Genomic DNA, 21,649 nt, shown 5'->3' with positions numbered 1-21,649 from the left:
TTAGGAATGTGCAACTTTCACTCAGATTGTACTGGGTGCAGGCTGCCACCATTTTAACCGGATTCCACCTGCTTGGCCTTGAGTCCAGCCCTGTCAAACTTAATTCATGCCAAAATAAATGTGTTTTCCTCCAGAGCAAGGGTCTTCTTCTCTTTCTCTTGTTGTTTTTGCTCCATTTCAAAAATTTTGCTTTCCAAATCCAACCTTTTGTTTTCCATTTCTCATTTGATCTTTTCAAGCTCCCACTCATGATCTCTGGCCAGTTGTCTGTCCTCCAGCTCCTTCGGGGAAAGACTCCTAGATGACACACTGCTGCCACCCCTGGAAGATGCTCCCTCCACAGCCAAATCCCAAACTCCAAAATCCCTTTGCTGGCTCTGTAAATTCAGATCCACCTCCTCATTCCCAGCTTCCCCAGCTTCTCGTGCTGCCCAAAAGACCCTCAGCACCTTCTGCAGCTCCTCCTTCCTATAGGAGCTTTTTACAGGGCAATTAAGATGCTTGCAGATTTGCTTCAATCAAGGCACATGAGTAGGACTTCAACCTCCCAATCTGAAACACCACCTCTGCAACTTCAACTGGCTAACCATGCTGAAAAATGACTGGTAGATAACTTCAAGGGCTGCCACAAAAATAAGAAAAAGCAAAAAGCAGTATGTGGTCGCGCAATGGTCTGCACTATGCAGTAGTGTACACCAATCACTGTATATCACAGTACACAAGTCCTATCATCACCGCTTACCACCAGTGTTAGAAATGGGGGTCTCTAGTTGGCAGTGGCTTGCACCCTGTCCAAGTAGGCATCCTTCCTTCTAGTCAGAATAAAGGAGTTACACACCCAAGATAACTGCTGCTCATCCCCTTAGTAGCTTAACACAAGCAGTCAGGCGTATCTAGTGGCAATGTGTAAGTATTTTCACACAACACACACAGTAACACAGTGAAAACACTACAAATGGACACCACACCAGTTTAGAAATATAATCAATCTTTAGCTAATCAAAACAAGACAAAACGACAAACTCCAACATACAGAACTTAATATATCACTTTTTAAAGATTTTAAGTAATTCTGCCACTATACCTCTATGGATGTGGTGTTTTACTTGTCAAAATCCATATGAAAAAACAGCTGCAAAGGAGGGAAGTGTCTGTAAACACAGTGATGGGTCAGTTTCTGAGTCTCTGGGGAAGCGATGCGTCAGTTTTGCTGCAGGGGAAGGTTGCATCAGTTCTGGACTGTAAATCCAAGACGGTTCTGGTCCATGGGTGATGTGGTGGGAAACTTGGCACACAGGTGCGGTGCGGAGAAATCTGGGCGCACTGGAGGTCGATGCTGCACCTGCAAACAGCCACTGCCTTGAGTCTTTCAGCCGTGGTTCAATGATGCATTAATTCTTTCAGTCGCACAGCAGGACCTGTGTCGGAGTGAGTGCAGTGGTCTCAGACTTTGGCGACACAGTGCATAGAATTTAGGCTGCAGTGGTTTCTTCGGCTGCGGGCTGGCAGTGCGTTGATTTCTTTGGACGCACAGCAGCAGTGCTTGGAGTTTTCTTCCATACTGCGGTGCTGCATCAGAAAAACAGGAACAGGAAGGGCGAAGCATTGACTTTAAAGTTGTTTTAGCTACAGGAATCACCTCCAAGAGCTCAGAGCTGGATTTGACACCACTTGGCAGGTGAGAACTCCCAGCAGTGGAGTTCAGGGATGCTGCAGGTGATGGCCCTGAGACTTCTTAACAAGAAGCAACATACACAAGCCCTTGGAGAAACTTCTCAAGCAGGACACAAAGCAAAGTCCAGTCGTTTTCCTCTCAAAGGCAGACGCAGCAACTGCAGGCCAAGTCCGCAAAGCAACATACAGCAAAGGGGCAGTTCTCATCCTCGCAGCTCTTCAGCTCTTCTACTTAGCAGAGCCTCCTCTTGATCATGATACTTATACTCCTTTTTCACCTTCAAGGTAGGCATACTTCAAAGGAGAGACTTTGTAGTGCACAGATCCTGTCTTGCCCAGTCTTGGCTCCAAACACACTGCAGGGGGGTGGAGACAGCATTGTTAAAGGCCAGGCACAGACCGATTCAGGTGTATGTGACAACTGCTCCCACCACCCTAGCTTAGGAAGGCCCATCAGCCTGGTGATGGGCAAGCAGGATATGCAGGGCACACCTCAACTCCATTTGTGTGACTGTCTAGAGTGAATTCACAAACAGGCCCCAGTCAGTCTAAACCAGGTGTTGAATTAACAGGCAGGCAGAAGCACAGGATGGTAAAACAAGAAAATGCCCATTTTCTAAAAGTGGCATTTTCAAACAGACAATTTGAAAACCATCTTCACTAAAGGATGTGTTTTTAAATTCTGAGCTCAGAGAACCCAAACTCCAAAACGCTAGCTTTTCCCAATTGAAAGGTACACAAGGTAGCTCCAATTATAGCCTATTGGAGAGCTAGTACTGCCAATGGCCAAAAACAAAATTGGCAGTTTTTCACTATCAGGACATGTAAAATACACCAGTACATGTCCTACCTTTCCAATACACTGCATCCTGCCCATGGAGGTACCTTGGGCCAATCTTAGGGGTGTGTTACATGTAGTAAAAGAGAACGTTTGGGCTTGGCAAGTGGTGCACTTACCAGGTCGAAATAACAATTTAAAACTGCACTCACAGACACTGCCTGAGGCGAATTTACAGGGCTACTCATGAGGGTGGCACAACCAGTGTTACAAGCCCACTAGTAGCATTTGAATTTCAGGTTCTGGGCACACATAGTGCACTTTACTAGAGACTTACTAGTAAATAAAATATGGCAATCGTGCATAACCAATCAGACTAACAATTTACATAGGGAGCACTTGCACTTTATCAACAGTGGTAAAGTGCCCAGGGTACATAAACCAGCAAAACCGAAGTCCAGCATAGCATCAAAATTACAGGAGGTAGTGGCAAAAAGACAGGGGAAATCACTCCAAGGTTGCCAGGTCTAACAGTGACCAACCTAATCCATATTATTTAGACAGGTCATTCTGTGGCCCCCTTCTACTCCCTATTTTGTAAACCAGCCTATAAGCAGTACATAAATTACTGGTCAGAAAAGTCAGTAGTTTTCAAATGATTGATGTCACCAGCAATATTATAAAACTAGGCCCTTAGTTCCTTCTAAACACCTGTGTTGCAAACAACAAACCTGGGATTTCACATTTTCTGTGATATTTGACGCTAGAGAACTATTGGTAGACCGAGATCCGTTTACTCAGCCAATCTAACGCGGGTGGATTGTTTGCCTTAGCTGACTTCAGCGTATCTCTCACTACATTCTCCACATGGTGTCGAAAATGGACAATGAGGCTGCCTCAACTATATCCCATTGCTCCGTTGAGGTGGCTGTTGACGAGGACCCGATCAACACCAGAGACCACCAGAGCATGAAAACTTGAATATCCCCCATTAGAGCATTTCCTGCCAAAAAACCCAGTGGTTCTCCTGAGGCTCCATCCCAATGCGGGCGATCTTCAATGTTGAGCCCCCTCCTATCAACCCAGTCGACTGCCTGCTTTCAACAAATATTGTTGATGTTGGGAGGTAACATTTCGACTAGGACAAACCAGGACTCCCAGCTGATCCATGTTTCATAAAGACTGTAAACCTTACCTTTGTCCCAGGCAAATGACCGCGGTTGGCGCTTAGCACTTTTTGGCTCTACTTTAAACTTTGAAATTCATAACTCTGTTTTAACTTCTTAGATAATTGTCATTTCGATGTCATTTAATTTAATAAAATGTACTCTGTTTTTCTGTGTCTGAGAATTTTCTTATGTTGTGTTTTGACTTTTTCCTGTTTAAGCAGTGCATAAACACTTTACACATTGCCTCTAAGTTAGGCATGTCTGCTCTATGTCCGCAACTGTCATGGGGTTGCGCTCAGGTTAATTTAGTATTTTTTGTGGTTCACCCTGATAAGGATTGTGGCTGTTATTTGAGGTGGGTACTCACTCCCACACCCAACTAACATTCCAATTTCTTACAACATCCCTCCACATGTTGAAATACTGAGGTGGTATTGCATAGCATACACTGTTGTGGCGATTTATTTATTAGGGTTTTTCAAGTGTCATATTTGAAAAGCATGATTTATGGTTGCTGGTACGAATATCTTTGATCTAGGGACCCAACACCTTGAAATCACCAACAAGAACCTGAAATAGCGAGAATAAGGGTCACCACTTCTAATCATTTCAGGTGCTAGCATACCCCTCACAGGACAGTAACACTGTGATCATGTTGTTACTGACTGGGTATAACACCTTGGCATTGCAGTTCCAGGCAAAATGGAACGAAAAAAGGATTTAGAATATAAGAGCATCCAAGCACACTAGGGGATCCTTGGCTGTACTTGATCCATCCTTGGAGCTGTTTCCTGGTGCATTTCCCACTTATCTTGGTCTGAAATTCTAGGCTTCTGTTCCTGAAGCTGCTAAATTCCTTTTTGAGTTCTTATCCTAAAATATTGCAACTACATCGGAATACAGAGAGTTTTGTTGCTCAGGTAAAACCTTTATAGTGAGTTAAGCTCTAGTGTTTTTTATCTTTCCACGTGAGCGAATTTCAAAGGCCTCTTATGATATATTCTGTCCATGTTGCTGTGTTGGGTAATAACTCTATTCAAGTCTGCTCTGCGGATTTCAGATTACCTCTTCAGTATTCCTGATGCAAGCATTTACCAAGCAAAAAAACAACAACACATTTTCACATATGATACAATTTGTGAATTGAGTTGCAGTAGTTGTACAGTACATTCCGTTAAGTACCTCACTTTTTTGTGATGCAATGAAGTCAACAAATACATGTTGTTAGATATTAGTGTTATATTGCATTCCCGATGATATTTTATTCTGTATGGGATTTGTCCCTTCCGCAGAATGACATCGTTCCTGGAATTTGTGCAAATGCTGTTGCTGGTTATCTTTAATGAGGAGCAAACCACCCTGTATGCAATAAAGCACAGGCAGCTTACCAACTGTCTACTGTTATCAGTGGCTAAAGCAGAATTTGACTCATGGAACGCATCCAATATATTTAGCTATTTCAGTATGTCATCTGGTACCATCGAGGCAGTGTGGAGATGGAGAAAAAAATGATGCTATGTACTTTGGAATTAGATAAAGCTTGGATGCATTTTTAGAAACATACTTAATTGTAAAGGTTAAAAACGTGCACGCTATCTCCCCTAAACCTGGAGTGAATTCGTCATGGAACATGATAAAAGATTGCATGACCCTGCTTAGTGCCTCCCCAGCCAAATATCTGCTAATCCACATTTATCTGTCACAAACATTATCTTAAATATCTTTGAGTGGTTTAGGGTAACCATATGCAGTAATCGATGCCACCCTGAAGCATGGGAAAAGCAATTAAAAAATACAGGGCTAATAAGGAAATAGGGGGATGTCCTCATGAAAACTTTCCGGCTCAGAAGCTAACAGTATCAGAGTGTGAGGAACCTGCCCTAATACCTCGTGAATATTTAGTGGTTTCTAAAGTCTATCAACTGCAGTGAGTATTCCCAACCTGGGGTTCCTAGGTGAGAGGTGCCTGGAGGTATAGAGTAATGTAAATGTGTGGCCCACAACAGAGCCTAAATAGCTAGTGCAGGAGACAGGTGCCATGATGCTGCCCATGGATGCATGGTGGATGGGAGGACGTGGTGGGCCAATCTTTCTAAGCTTACCCTCTAAGATGCAGGAGCTGGGAGTGTGCAAGGAACCAGGCCTTCGCTGAAAGATGTGACAAAAAGTGACAAGCGCAGATAACATAGTTCTCGGGGAAGCGCAACATATATACAGTGATACATTAAAACACTGGACATACAACCCACAGCAAATATCTTGTTTCTAGACAAAGTCAATGAAGAATTTTAATGAAACTTAGCAGGTTCACCATTTCAAAGACTGGGGATTTTCGGTTATAATGGGTTTCTCTGTTCTAAATGTAATTTGGCTTACTGAATGGAACGATTCTTGGTTATCTACTTCTTCTTAATATACATCTGGGATGTCAACACCCTCTGAGATGTAGCCTTGAAATAGTCCAAAGGCTTGACGGAACACGTGTCAGCTGAATCATCTGTAATTTGGTATTTCTGACTGAATCATCTGTAATTTGTCATTGCTAGAACAACTGTATGGACTGTGTGACTTTATTAAGAAGTAAAAAAACACCATCTTATATGTAGCCTGGACTTATGATTGTTGAAGGAAAGCATAAGGATTGAAAATTGCTCTTATATTTGCTGTATTTGCAGCAAATAGGGTGTCAGTTTAACTAAGTAATCTGTTCATATGCACAAGTGCTCTGCTATAAATTTTCGATATATTTTGGGCTAGGTTCAACGGTTTCATCCGGGAAGTTGCTGATACACATCATGGCAACATATGTGATAATAGCGTGAAAGCACCAAAATATATTGTAACCACTGTGCTCTACGGGTCGGGATGTGCAACACCCTCACCACAGTTGCCTTTTCTTACTTACGAGTCATTTTTCATACATATCAGTCTTCCCTAGGTTAGGCCATTGTGAAGTGTATTTCAAACTTTGGCCTTTAACTTTTCCATGGCCTGGTAGTGAAAAACTCCTAAATTAGGTTTTCACTACTGCAAGGCCTGACTCTCCCCTTGATTAACATTGGGTGACCTTATTGCAGTTAATAAGGGATAACTTTCTATTGGAGGCAGGTTGGAAAGTCAAGTTTGATCTCTAAAGCATTGTCATTTAAAACCCTCTTTAATGGTAAAGTAGGAATATAACATGTCACTTTTAGAAAGTTGGCATTTTCTTGTCCTAACCATTTGATGGCTGCCGCTTGTATCCTAAAAAGAACTAGCGCAGCACAATCCAACCTGATGCAGCCCTCGCAGCTGCTCATAAGAACCGATGCAGTACAATGCACCTCAATGCAGGATTTTAATCTGCAGCCCTCACAGCTTCCCATGGGAACCGACACAGTGTGATTCAACTCGACATGGACCTTGCCTCGCACCCCTCACAGCTCTTCATTGGAACTGACAAAAGTCCCAGCAAGACTCCTCGGAATTCTCGCTGTGTGGTGCAACTCCCCGCATCCAGGACATAAGATACAATTCTCAGAAGGCCTAACCTGATCCCTGTACCCGTCCTGTACTCCATCATAGTTGGCCTAAACCTGTGATTTTGTCCTGGTCCAGCTTGACACGATAACCACAGTTGACGCTTTGTTCATTTGGGGACTCTTTTTACCTTAATCTTAAAATTACATATCCCGGGTTCTGCTGATTGGATTTTTTCCATTTTGGTGTCAAATAATTTATTAAATTTTATCTATTTTCATAAATTGTTGAGGGATTTTTCTTGTGTTGTGTTTTCATATTATTACTGTTTAACTGCTGCATAAGTACTTTACAAATCGCCTCTAAGTTAAGCCTGACTTCTTTGTGCTGCTGTTGAGAGAGTTAAGCGCAGGTTAATTTAGTGACTGTTTATGTTTCACCCTGAAAGAGAATGTGGTTGTTGCTTGAGAAAGGCTCACATCCCGCTCAATCAATAATCCAATTTCTCACAGTCCCTTGTTATTCTGGTTGTAATAATTTGACACTTGGAAATTATGCATTCAATGTTCATGACCCACTCCTTTGAAACTAGTTCCCGCATTGTAGGAAATTGCTAGCCCACCTCCCTGGTGATTGACAAAATATGTCTCCTGAGACACTGGAAGAACACTGATGTGCCATCATATACAGAAAGGTTCATGGTGATGTGCCCGCTTGCAACATTTGATAGAACTATGTCTTCCTCCATTACTCCGTTTTCTGTATACATAATGTCCACTGATTCCCATGCACTGAGAACAACTCTCTGGCTCTAGTCTCTCTACTATGCATGTGATTAACTTTGAAAATACAATACAAATTTATACAAAAATATAATTGTGATGCAAACCATCATGACATTGGTCAAGTAATATGTGATGCCACACTCTATTCCCTTTAAGGCATCAATTGTGATTCCATCTATGGTATCATATATGAGCAATGTGCACTGCATTGAGAGATTAATATTGCATATGAAATTAGCAAATTTATGTTGTTTTGAGATTTTAAATTGTAGCCAGGAAGGCTAGTAATAGCATGGAAAAGGAAAGGAGATAAACACAGTGAAAAAGGCACAAATAAATATAGGTACAAGGTGAGGCAAATGGATGGAAAGAGGGCTTTTAGAAAAGATAGATGGATAGAAAATAAGGCTCCCAGTTTTATGTTTTTACAGATAAATACAGACAGAAAGCAATGTGCTTCCTGTCTGTATTTATTTTTAAAAGTGGAAAAATACTGAAAATTGTGCTTCTTGTAAGAGACTCTCCATGCTATCGTTCATAAATTCCAGGCAATAGCTGAGAAGATATACAGCACTGAGAGTTAAAAAACAGGATGACATTTCCTTAAATACAGGCATATAATAACATATATTTGTAGTATAATGCTAATATGTACCTGTGGGTTTAGTGTTTTGTCATATGTGGCTGCATAATTTGCTAAAACGTGACAGGCATCTACTTAGGAGTGCATATCATAGAGTTAAATATATGTGTAAATATCATTTTACAACTCTATTTATTCTCAAAACACAAAATAAATATGAATAAATACCACTAAAATTGAACAAAAAATAAATATTGATAAATACAGATGGAATTGTCAAAGAAATATCTACCATAAAACCAAAAGCCCTAATCCAAAAATAAATGTAGGAGTGATTAATCAAATAATTAGGAGCCTGCACACAAATCTCCTACATCCATGGGTGATGGATTGCGAATTTTAGGAAATTACAAAGTTGTCGAAGAGTACGCCTGGAAACCTGCAACTTTTGTGTGTTTTTACTGTGTATGTAAAAGGATTTTCTGTATACATACGAGAACAAAGGGGACATTTACACATAACAAAAACACCTCCGCTTAATTGCAGTTGCATTTTTCCCATTTGTTTTACTTCACATGTAAAATATATTTCTTCACGGAGATGTTCCGTTCCTTACACCCTGCATCAATTTTGCTGCTGGTCCCGACCCTTTCCACCTGTAAAATGGGGTTCTGGTGCCCCTGGCGGTAGTTAATCTGTGATATGTTTTTTCCACTCTAGGGGGCAGACTTACCACTTTTTCACGCAGCACAGTGCAGCAGTCGCAAATGCTGTCCTGTGTGAAAAGGAGCGAGGAGGAGAGTGCAAAATTTACTGAAATATGCCACTCTCCTCCCCTTTCCCTAGTGCTGGCACTGAACTCAGCTGTCATGTGCCACAGAGACATCTTTGCACCATGGTGCAAGAGTGTCTCCGTGAGTCTAGCACAAGTTTTGTACGGAAAGGCTACCCTTTCAGTACAAAATACTATGGGCCTTATTCATGAGCACTTTACGCCACCTTTGCGTCACTTTTTTTGACGCTGCGGCTAAGTAAAATATGCGCCACAATGCTCTATATTTACAAAGTGACCTAGATCTAGGCAGATGCGTCACTTTGTTAACCCCTTCTTTACATTATACCTGTGACAGGTATAATGTATGCAGGGTAGGCGTTCCGGCGTAGAAAAGGCTCGTAGAAGTGTTGCAGTGAAACCTATAAGATTTCCCTGTAACACTTCGAGGACGCCACTGCGTCAAATCCTTACGCCTACCTCACAGCAGACATAGAGTCATGCAGGCCCTTTCTCATAGGGCTTTCACACTTCAGCAATGCGCCACTTTTGCGCCTACAGATATATATGGAATACTGACTTATCTGTAAATCCTTGTGACATGGAGCGCTATGGGTGATATAGATAGAATGCCTTAAACCATTCTCCCTCTTTGTATGTGTGCTGTACAGTGCAAAGTCGGAAAAGGAAGGAGAAATTAACTTCCTTGCGCTTACTTGGAAAGGGTGCAGATTTCTGACACTAAACCCTGTCTGCTTTATTTAGTATATTGGGTTTAGCGTCAGAAATCTTGGGTGGTTGCATGGGAACGCCCATGCTGCACCTATAGTACGCTCCTCTGGCGCTAAGTAATGCAAAGTAGTGCTATGCACTGCTTTGCATTACTTTCACATTATTTTCAGCACTAAACAAGTTTAGTGCTGGTAGGTAAATCGGAAAAAAAAGGTTTTGCCCTATTTAGCGTCACTTTTGTGACTCAGACACAGCGTAACATCTTAGTAAATTCCCCCCCTATGAGTGGGTAGTGGATAACTTTGTGACTGAATGCTCTGAAATCATACATTTCGTGCATCCACTCAGCAATAGTATTGCACCGTATTGGGGCAACTACATCTGATTAAATAAAGTTACCAGTGCTAGTGAATTGTTTATGCATGTAAAATCGAGCCATATGCAAGTGAAAATTGAGCTTAGAAGTTCAAAGGGTTTTGTAAATCCGCCAACGAATTGGAATTTGGAAAATGCGCCCTTCACTCCGACAAATAGTTAATAAATATAAACAATTAGGGGCTCATTTATGAGCCCCTGCGTCACTTTTGTGCCGCCGGTGCGTCACTTTTTGTGACGCACCAGTGGTGTAAAACATGCACATGCGCCATATTTACGAAGTGACGCATCTAGGTAGATGCGTCACTTCGTAAACCCCTGCGCTACATTATACCTGCGTCAGGTATAATGTATGCAGGGTGGGCGTACCCCCGCAAGAAAGGTTCGTAGGAGTGGCGCAGCAAAATCTATGAGATTTCGCTGCGCCACTTCTAGGACGCCTTCCTTGCGACATGATGCGTCATATTATAAATAAGACGCATCATTGGTGTCGCATGGAGAGCGCACTGAGAAGTGACACATCGCTGCTTTCACGCAGCGATGCATCACTTCTCATAAATGAGGCCCTTAATGTTTAGAGCAGATTCCACTTTAATGTGCGTAATACGTAGAAAGGTACAATTCGAACGGAAATAGAATATAAGAAACTCACTATAAAAGCAACTATAAAACAAATATAAAATAAAAAATCTGAAGAAAGCACTTCTTTCTCTATTTTCATTTTTTTTGTAATCATTTGCAAAGCACTGTCTATTATTAGCATCCACTAGGCTGTGGCAGAATAGCTTGCGAATCCACAGCCTTTTTTGTGTATCATAAAATATTCCGCCATTAAACCCGTTGAAATATGCTATTGTTAAACATTTGGGAAGAAGTAAGTGAAGGGCTGAATACTGATGCTGAGGGAAACCTGCATCTTATTCTTGTTAAATGCTTCTTGAAGCACCAGAGCGCAGCAGGAGAGCTATAAAGAAGGGCTTCTTAATGGATTGTTAGCAATACCCTAACTCTTCTCAAGACAATAATATTGACTTCACATTAGATAAACATGAATCTTCCAAACAAGGGGTGAATACTCCAGAATTAGCTTCTTCGTGTTTTGCTGTTTAAAGGCAATGGGATACAGTCTATAGAGTTTAATTTGAGCTGTAATTACCTTTCCCAGTGAAGTGTGGTAATGAAGTAAATGAAGCACAGTGGTGAGACGTGGGGCACATACGAAGGAATGGAAGAGAGAGGCAGTAACCCTGTGAATCATACTTAACAGAGCCTGTTTAGGAACTGTTCACAAAAGTGCACTAATCATTAGAAGAGATTAAAAATAATGAGTATTTTAGAATGGAATTTAAAAATGTTGCACTCAATTGACACAGTAAATTGTTCTGAATTGTTATTGTCACGACTAATACTTTGCACAGGAGCATAGAAAATCGTATTTACAAAAAAATCTCAAGGCCTCCAACTTAAATTGCTGGCTTTAGGAAAACTGACTTTGTGCCTCTAGCCAGTGGCATATTCCATTTATACGACGACTATAAGAAAGCTGGAGTTTGTTTGCTCTGGTAGAAGTCACAATTCCGAAATGTGAAAGTTTACTGCAACCAATACTTAGTGGGGGTGTTAAAGTCGGCTCCCATAATTAAATGTAATCGGATCACATCTGCTGAAATTTAACAGCGGAAAAGGGCACAGTATTTACTGCGACATTCGTATTTAAGTGTGACAAACACCAACATCTGCAGATTATTCCCAAAAATTCAGGTTAGGGGCAATTTAGCACACCTGTAAAATTCCGAATTGTGGGAAGTTAGATTTTATCCGCTGCGACCAGTAGCACTTTTCCACCCAAACACTCATAATCAGGCCATTCACGAATTTCGTTGCGCGCCCTGCATCGCAAAATGCGATGCAGCGCGCGCTACAAAATTTGTTTTAATTATTTTATTGTTTACTTACCTGTAATTATCCATATTCCGGTTTTTAGAACCCCCACCCTGCCCCTCCCCCACCCCGCCTTTCCGCCCTACGGAACTCCCTCCACGGGCCGCGGCTGCTACTGGGGCACCCGTACTGCAGGACATTTTTTCTTTAGTGGGAAGCAGTGTACTTGAAAAAAACCAGTTTATGCACAATTGAAAGCAAGACCACAGTCATGCTGATGAGTCAGGTTGCATTGAATGTAGGATAACCACTGGTGAGCTGGGGGCTAAAAGCAGCACTGTAAAATGTGTTCATACAGGCCCATAGGACGCTCTAGTGAGTAAGCCTGTGGCCTCTTGAGAGGGACTTGGAGGCAACTATTATAGGTGTCAGCAAAAACATTGTGTGTCTTCCAGGGCTGCTAAAAGTTGAATAGATGTTAATACCTCTATGCATCCATCCTTCAAAGCTGGCCTTAATACTCTGTCTATCAGAGGGTTTCCTTGTGGCCAATGTAGCCTCTCAAGACCTAAAGTTAATTAACTACTTGTCTATTTAATTGATCAACAAATGCATCTTAGACTCTTTCTGGTACAATGATCCTAGTAAGTGATGGTGTTGGGATCCACTTCCATGGGCTGTATTGCTAAAGGGATCAAGAAGCTAAATTAATCCTCATGCCCATTCGGCGTTCTGAGGGCACCACGAGATTGCAAAAGTGACAGCTTTTAATCACAATTGCACAGGTGTCAAATTAGTGCCCACCATATGTGGTAAAGTCAATTTTATTTGCTAATGGTATTGTGCACAATCCGTAAAGTTCAATAATCCTACCCTGATAATCTTATCCTTGTCCTTCCTGCTCCTACAGGCTTAATCTAATTTAGGTAGAACCAGAGGACTTATCGTGATGGCCCTGTGAAGAACTGATGTCTGTTTTGGCGCTTGAAGTGCCTAAAGTTCCAATGTATAACTTGGAATTCTTCGAGGTAATGCATGAACTTTAGACAAAATCAGTAACAGAGAGACAATCTATCTCTGTTCACTGTTTTCGACCTGTTCAATTTAAAGACAACTCATTAAATCACAAAATGCTTTATAGAGACATTTCTAATGGGATATGAAGAGAAAATGGTAAAAACCGAAGAGATTCAGAGGGATTCATTCCATTATAAGAAATACAAAACTGCTCCATCACCTGGAGCCAAAAAAACATCTACTTGCCCTTGCTAAACAGAGAAGTACACATAGATAGGTGCCCACTTATTAATGAGAAAATGATCAGAAATTACAAAGATAATAAAATTAATGGAGTAGAACAAATGTTTTTCAAAAGCCCTAGGATAACAGGCACTGATGGGTTGTATGTGTGACTTTGAAGCTTTTTACATTCAGCAGAAGTGTATTTGAGGCAGAAGAACATTTTTTACCATAATTTAAAATCAGATTGAAAAAAAGTCATTTTTAACGCTGCAATTTGATGAAGTATGTTCCGAAATTTTTAAAGAGAGACAAATGACAGCTGACATGTTTGAAAATATGCATTAACAATATGGAACTGTTGCATATGTTTTGTGATCAGAAATTAGTTCATAGGCCAAGTTAAATTGTTAGAAATCAAAATGCAATTTCAAAGGTTTTAAGGTCATCACTGATATTTTTAAATGCTTTGATCATTTGAATATTATATGGCATTTTAAGATAAAAATAGTTAAAAAACCATTTTGTGAGATTTCTATAATTATTATTGGTTTAAAATGTCCAACAACAAATTATGGGTTTTTTAAAACATGCAATTATGATGAAATGTATCCCAGGACTTAAAAAAAAGTGCTTACATGCTTATAACATTTTAAATGCATATAATTTGAATTAAAAACGCCCTAATAATTTTTTGTAGTTTAAAAAAATATTATTACTGAAAAGAGATGTTCTTAAAAATGGCAGTAATATAAGGTTTGAAAACGTTGTTTTGGATTTTTCTTAAAGTTTAATAGTATGCGTATAAGAGTTCTAATATGCTTAACAAATTCTAAATGCTTCACAAGGTATTTCGTATTGTCTAACTTTATGAATACTCATTAAAAACAATTTAAAAATAACACAGAATTCTAATATTTTCTAATTGCAGGAAGCCATTTCGAATTTTTCAAAAACCTACAAATGTATAAACCACATTTGTTAGAACCATCAAATGTCTTGGACCATGTCTCAGAAATCTGAGACCACATCCAAATATTTTGCTATTTGTAGGTGGGACTTACCCTTGTAATACTTCTGTATTCCTAATTAAACAGAGGGGTAACCCGAAAGAGTAACTTTGTTAATCCTGGTGTCCATGAGACCCTGATCAAGATGATCTTCCATATTCTCTTTTGGGCTGAAACCCTCATTTGCACCCACAACAGGACAATTATATATCGGCAAATTGCATATGTTTCCTCTTGTTATTTGCAGCAGGTGAAACTGCTCCAAATAGTGGGGGCAAATTGTACACATGCACTGTCTGTGATGCATGTGTACAATCAACTTGAAATAGGATTGTTTTATTTGTATGTTATTCTCTATTATAAGGTGTCATATTTTTAAACGGGTACACACTGTAAACAAGCTAATTTGTCAACCCAAAGCAATCACAAATTATCAGATTTTACATTTTTACCTGATATTAACAGTCAAATAATGATTATAGCCTCAGTCACAGCAAAAGGTTTGTGAAGCAGGCCAAAAATGATAACATAACCACATGTATATTTGTTGGTAGTGGAATTCCTGATCTGAAATGCCCACTTTCCACGCAAAAGAGGTAATTTACTCACACTGAATCTTCTATGTGAGGGAATCATATTGCAAGACTGAAACTCCCTTCTGTGAATATCAGAAGTCAGTTTGCATTCATGGCTAAGGACATTTGCATATGTGAATAAACCATAAAGATGCAAAAAGAATTATAAGTGTGGCTCAGGGTGCTCACTGTAAAGGAGAGGAAGAAAAGAAGCGATCAAATGGGGAATACACCATTGAAACTTTTAAATAGAAGTACATGTTTACCAAATGCTTTTTAGTCAGAAGCTTAGCATTCATTTTATTACTTTCAAAGGATTTGAAGTTATGCATGCTGACATGAGGCTGATCTATGGCCCAAAGCCGCTGGTTAAATCAAGTCAACATGCATTCTTCTTGACTGGCTGCTGCAGGTCATCTATTTATAATCTGAGGCATCGAAGCTACTTTTCTATTTTTAACGAAAATTGAGAAGCAACTAGAAGGATTTCTTTTATTTTGCCAGCTAACAGCTAAATCTTGAACAGTAATAGATAAATAAGTGTTTGTGTGCATGTATATATAGTGATATGAGTGAGTGAGTGAGTGGATGTGTGAGTGGATCAATGGATGAGTGAGTGGTTGAGTGAGTATTTGTATGGGTCTGTGAATGGGTGTGTGATTGGTTGTATGGGTGTGTGAGTGGGTGCATGAGAGGATGTATAGGGGTGTGAGTAGGTTCTATGAATGATGTCATCAGTGGTCATTTGAGATGTCATCAGTGATGTCACTGACCATGTCATGAGTGATGTAATATGTGAAGTCACAAGGAGTGCATTGTGGGGGTGTAAGTTATAGTTAACTTAGGTAACTATAACTTCTGAATTTCTATGGTTTTGTATGAGTGAAATCCGAGCCTAAATATAACACCCCAGTAAACTTTCACTGTTTTCAGTGATTTTCCAAGGTGTTTTAAATTCTATTTTCTAACTTTAGCATCCCTGTAACCTTCACTTTTTAAGTGGATTTTTAAAGTTTTTTAAATTCTATTTCCTAATAGTTCATTCTAGTCCAATTGGGCTATGTGTACATACCACATGGTCAATGTCTCCATCCCTCGTGTATGTCAGATGGTGCCAACAATTGAAGGTGCATATCAATCCCTGTGGAAAGATATATCAAAACAGAATCCAGCCTCAGTAGTCAAACGCACCTGCATTAAGTGCACCATAGATGGCAAGGAAACCCCAAGTCTAATGGTCCCAAACTGTCTCTACTGGTAAACTTGCAGTAAACAATATAATAATGATGATATGTTTATACTCAAACTGAACCAGAGATACTCGATGTAATCAATGATAATATAATATCCTCTTAATAAGCTGAATGAGGTAACATCCTGCAACCTTCCAAGACAAGAGAAGGGAGATGAACAGCCTCAATATTTATGTGCAGTGCTCTCTATTCCTACCGCATACCGTCAACGGTCTGACGGCAGGTCTTATATGAACCAAACAAAACAAAAAAAACCTGTTAAAAACAATAATTACAATATGAGTTGGAAATAATTCATCAGAGGAAATTAATACATTTCCACCTCCCAGGATAACTCCACTTACATAATGCAAAGGAGATCCAAATACGAAGAGGGTACTAGAATGAAAAAAGAAGAAAAACTACCATACACCAGTGAAGGAAAGACATTGACCATGTGGTATGTACAGATAGCCCACATGGGTTAGAATGAACTATTTCGTTATGCATTCACTGTTATCAATGCAATATTGAACTCCTAAGGATTTGTGAATAATGGTAAAGTGTAGTGAACATGAGCAGATGCCCATTGTCTTACTTCTCGTTTCATAATTATTTTATTTCCAAACCTTACGGCATGATTTTGATAATAGATAACGCAATTTTGCTATGCTTTGGGTTTATACTCAGTTACATTTCATGTTCTGTTGAATTATTAACTCAATTGGTAATTGTCGTTCACAATGTGTGCTGCCATTCTATAGGTCAGATATTAACTGCTGTTAACAAACACATGCTTAGATGGCCGTCGCCTTTCTGTAACCGAGTTGGCTTTCTAATGATGGTGTCTTTTGTTTATGTTTTGTAAATCATCCTTATAATGTATGCTTTTCCAAACCTGCCGTACCCATGAACAAGACATGTTCTACGCCGAACACGTTGGGTTTGTTGTTGTATGGATTAAAAAATGATGTTGTAATTTCATATAGAATAATTACCTTTCTTGGCTGATGTGAAAGACAAGTGCATGACTGAGCATTGCTAAGGGCAATACCGGAAGATATCGCAAAAAACTCCTGGACATAGCGGGAGCTGGCCCTGAGGAGTTGCGGTCCACAGGGCAATATATTTCTCCAGGAGGGGGGCCCTGTGGCCCTTTCTTGATGGTCGGCCTGCCTTGGAGAGGTGGCGCTCCCAGGGCCAAGAATGTTGTGCGGCCCCCCTCCCATCTTTACAAAATTAATTTTGTAGGTGGTGGTCCTTAGGACCCCAGGGAAGATAATGGAATACATGGTCCAAACCCAAATGTAAAAGATAGTCAGTTAGCTCAGGGTGAGTTGAAACAAACTCAATCTGAAGTATACAACAGCATTCAATCATGGTCAGAATAACAAACTACCACTGTGATACAATGCACCACAAGAACCAGCATGCAAAGTGCTGGACAACCAGGCTTGTAATACAGCCATTGATTGGGGAATAATTGTTAGAAAAAGTTCTGATCTGGGAAATCTTCAAAATGTTGGCAAATAAGAATGAAAGATAAGGAAAGAACCTATGTGTGGCCACTCACACCAAGAAAACCCCCCAAAAAACAACAAGAAATGTAAGGCGATTACAATGTGCATGCAATGGCAGAAGGAACATTTAAAATTATTAAAATTTTGCACCTCCAAAACGTTTTCAAAACTAGTTTAATAATATATTTTCCTGAGATTTTTCTCTTTTTGTCACATTTCAAACACTGGTTTCAAACAAAATGATCTTACATTCATGATACTTGCATCAATCGGCACTGTAAACGACCTACAAATCCCAAAAGGAGGAAGTAGTATGGTGAAAGAAAAAACGGAAAAGGGCACTCTAAACAGTGATGTAAGACTGACCAAGGTCCAGAAAGACTGAAACACGTCAGTTGTTTTTCTGTCACTCCATTTCTCTAGCCAATAAATCGGAGACTCTATCATGAGATTGTGAGTACGACTCATCTTTCATCTGGAAACAGTGATTAAATTGAGAATATTTAAGCAGAATGGTCCTGCGATGTGATCTTCACACCACCAAATGAGAAAGAGTACTGCAACGCCCAAAACAAGCTGTCCAGCAAAGATCTATCTATCTATCTATCTATCTATCTATCTATCTATCTATCTATCTATCTATCTATCTATCTATCTATCTATCTATCTATCTATCTATCTATCTATCTATCTATCTATCTATCTATCTATCTATCTATCTACTAGATCGTTATATATATATATATATACATACATATATATATATATATATATATATATATATATATATATATATATATATATATATATATATATATATAATGATGGTTTGAATGCTGTAGAATATTTTTTGGGTGAAAGAAAAATAGAATTTTACAAACACAATATCATGCTGGTGAATATGATCCGTATTTGTTTAAATAACAACATGTTCCAATTTAACAATGAGACATTCCAACAACTGAGAGGCGTGGCTATGGGGGCATGCTTCTCTCCCAGCTATGCATGTTTACATGTAGGCTGGTGGGAGAAGCATGTCCTCATGACCCGTCATGTGGAACAATGGTCCACCAATATTATATCATGGTGGCGGTATATAGACGACATATTTGTCGTTTGGAAGGGTACTGAACAAGAGGCACTCAGTTTTGTTAATGATATTAATGACAATGATTTGAACTTGGAATTTTTAGCGGAAGTGAGCACCAGTACTGTAAACTTCCTTGATGTAACAGTCAACTTGAAAGACGGAAAGCTGGAGACGAGTCTATTCCGCAAAAGTACATCAGGGAATACGGTGTTACATGCAGAAAGTTTCCACCCACAACATACCATAAAAAGTATACCATATGGGGAATTTTTGCGCATCCATAGAGCATGCAGTACCATAGCAGCGCGCGACAAACATCAGTTGGATGACAAAAATAGGCTGCTAGAGCGTGGCTATGAGGAAAAAAGTTTGCTTAACGCATTGATGAAAGCAAATCTTAGAAATAGAAATGACCTATTGGTGTCTAAAAATACAACAAATCAGGAAACTCTAGCTGTCACCAGTAACATCCCTGGCAATGATCCTGTTGAAAGCGAAATTAGACTTATTACTACTTACAGTAGACAGGCTAAACAAATTAAGAACATTATCTGTAAGGAGTGGCCCATTGTGCTGACTGATCCTACCCTGAAGGCAGCCCCAACAATCCCACTGTCACATACAGGCGAGCATTTTCTATGAGGGACGAACTGGTATCCAGTAGTCCGGAAATATCAGCCAGTGGTACCTGGCTAGCCCCAGCTAAAGGATTTTTTAAATGCTCCTCCTGTAGAGCGTGTAAATTTGGAACCAATACTCACCATTATACCACACCGTTCAGTGACAGTCCTAGATATCTTATAAAGGACATTACACATGCCGAACTGATTATGTGGTATATGTATTGCAATGCACATGCAAACTCAAGTATGTTGAGAGCACAAAACTGCAAGCTTTTAATAGAATCCTGCAGCATCTACGAGCCATAGTTAACTCCGATCCTACGTACCCGGTAGCTAGGCATTTTAAAGCTTGCCATAACCACAATCTGAGCTGCTTGAGCTATTTCATCATAGACTCAGTACCAAAACTTAAGAGAGGAGGTAACCGGGAAAAAGCTTTGAGGCAATTGGAATGCAAATACATATTGGAGTTAGATACACGTATTCCAGGAGGTTTAAATAATGGTGAGGATCTACACCACTTTTTATGAAAGCATATGGACATAGAAGGTCATTACGTGATTTAGCTGTATATGTAAGTTAGATGTTGTTTCCGCCATATACACACACTCAGATATGCACATACATGAGATGCTGTCATCATATCTCATGAAGAGTAAGAATATGTGACTTTCATATATTGAAACATTCTTTCCTTTTGTTTACTGCATTGCGGATTATTGTACATAGATTAGGGTAATTAAGTATATTAGCTTCCTCTGCGATAATATATATATATAAAATTTAGTTTTTGTAGTTTGTCTTTTTATAACATTACGTTATTTATGTGTGTTATCCAGTGCGTATTTTTAGACATTAAGTGGCTGAGCATATTTTCTAACATCTATCCAGATAAGGTATAAGTGTAATTTCAGATTTGTGTTTTACGATGAGTAATAGGTCTCAATTTAATGTTTTGCAATATTTGCACATCATTTTGTAGATTTGTACATTTCGCTGTATTTGCACAGGTATAAATTGCTGAATTTGCACATGATTTCTGCAGATTTGCACATTTTGCTGTATTTGCACAGATAATATTGTCTTGCTAGATTTGCACATAATTTGCGTTATTTTGCACATCTTATACCTGGACTGAAGCATACTGTTGAATGTATACAATTTATATCACATTGCATTTCTTGGATATATATGTTGATGGGATTGGTCCCTGTGCTTTTACAAAAATGTCAACTACAGCCGGGTGATAGTATTTTGTTTATGTCTATATGCAATTGGATGCACGGCACCTTTAAAAAAGTTACGTTCAGTCCATGCTAACCATGTGATCAAGACCGCTGTGTCGGTCGAAACGCGTCAGAACCGAGATATGTGTGTGGAGGAATAAACCGAGCACTTTATTTTGCACCAGCATATTTGTGTCCGTGTCTTTTGATAGTACTGGCTGGTTCTACGAAAGGAGGATTTGATATATATATATATATATATATATATATATATATATATATATATTTATATATATATATATCTCTCAAAACAATACCTTTTCAGGCTTCCAGTGCTGCATACATTTTGCAAAAAGAAACAGAGAAATGTGGGTTGTTCCCACATTTAGGAGGAGAGCAGCTCCACTTTAAAACACCCTACTACACCAGCAACACTCTGAATCTGCTCATCTAAAATTTCTGTTTTTCTAGCAAAGATTTTTAGTTTTGGATTAGCACAGTGCCATCCATGCCGAGCTAGAAAGGGACAAAGCGCCTAGTTTACATCTTGTGGATGGGTTACTCCGTCACAGTGGTGACGGATATCCTGTCTGCCGAAATATAAATCCCATTATATCCTATAGGATTTATATTTCAGTGCACGTGATATCCATCACTTTTGTAACAAAGTAACCCATCCCCCAAGATCTAAATCAAGCCCAAAGCCTTTTGCCATTTCTATAGCAGAGTCCTTAGGCATAGGATTAGTACAGTGCCCTCCATACTGAGCTGTACAATGACAAAACCCTTTTATCACTCAAGGCCGTGTATTACAGCTTTGGATAGGTAAAATGCCATCCAAGCCAACCTGGAATGAATAAAAGCAACCTCTGACACGTTTTTCATTATCGTTATAGCTCTTCAGAGAGTTTTAGCTTTGGTCAAGT

General features: G+C 39.5%; 1 pseudogene; it reads right to left on the bottom strand.

Annotated features, from left to right (window-relative positions):
* Positions 1 to 221: 221 nt before the first annotated feature.
* LOC146789632 (GDP-L-fucose synthase-like) overlaps positions 222 to 21,649 on the bottom strand; it is an 86,704-nt pseudogene continuing 65,276 nt past the window's right edge.

Source organism: Triturus cristatus, chromosome 10 (genome assembly GCF_964204655.1).
Source record: "Triturus cristatus chromosome 10, aTriCri1.1, whole genome shotgun sequence".
NCBI lineage: Eukaryota > Metazoa > Chordata > Amphibia > Caudata > Salamandridae > Triturus > Triturus cristatus.
This window is presented reverse-complemented; position numbering and strand designations above follow the sequence as displayed.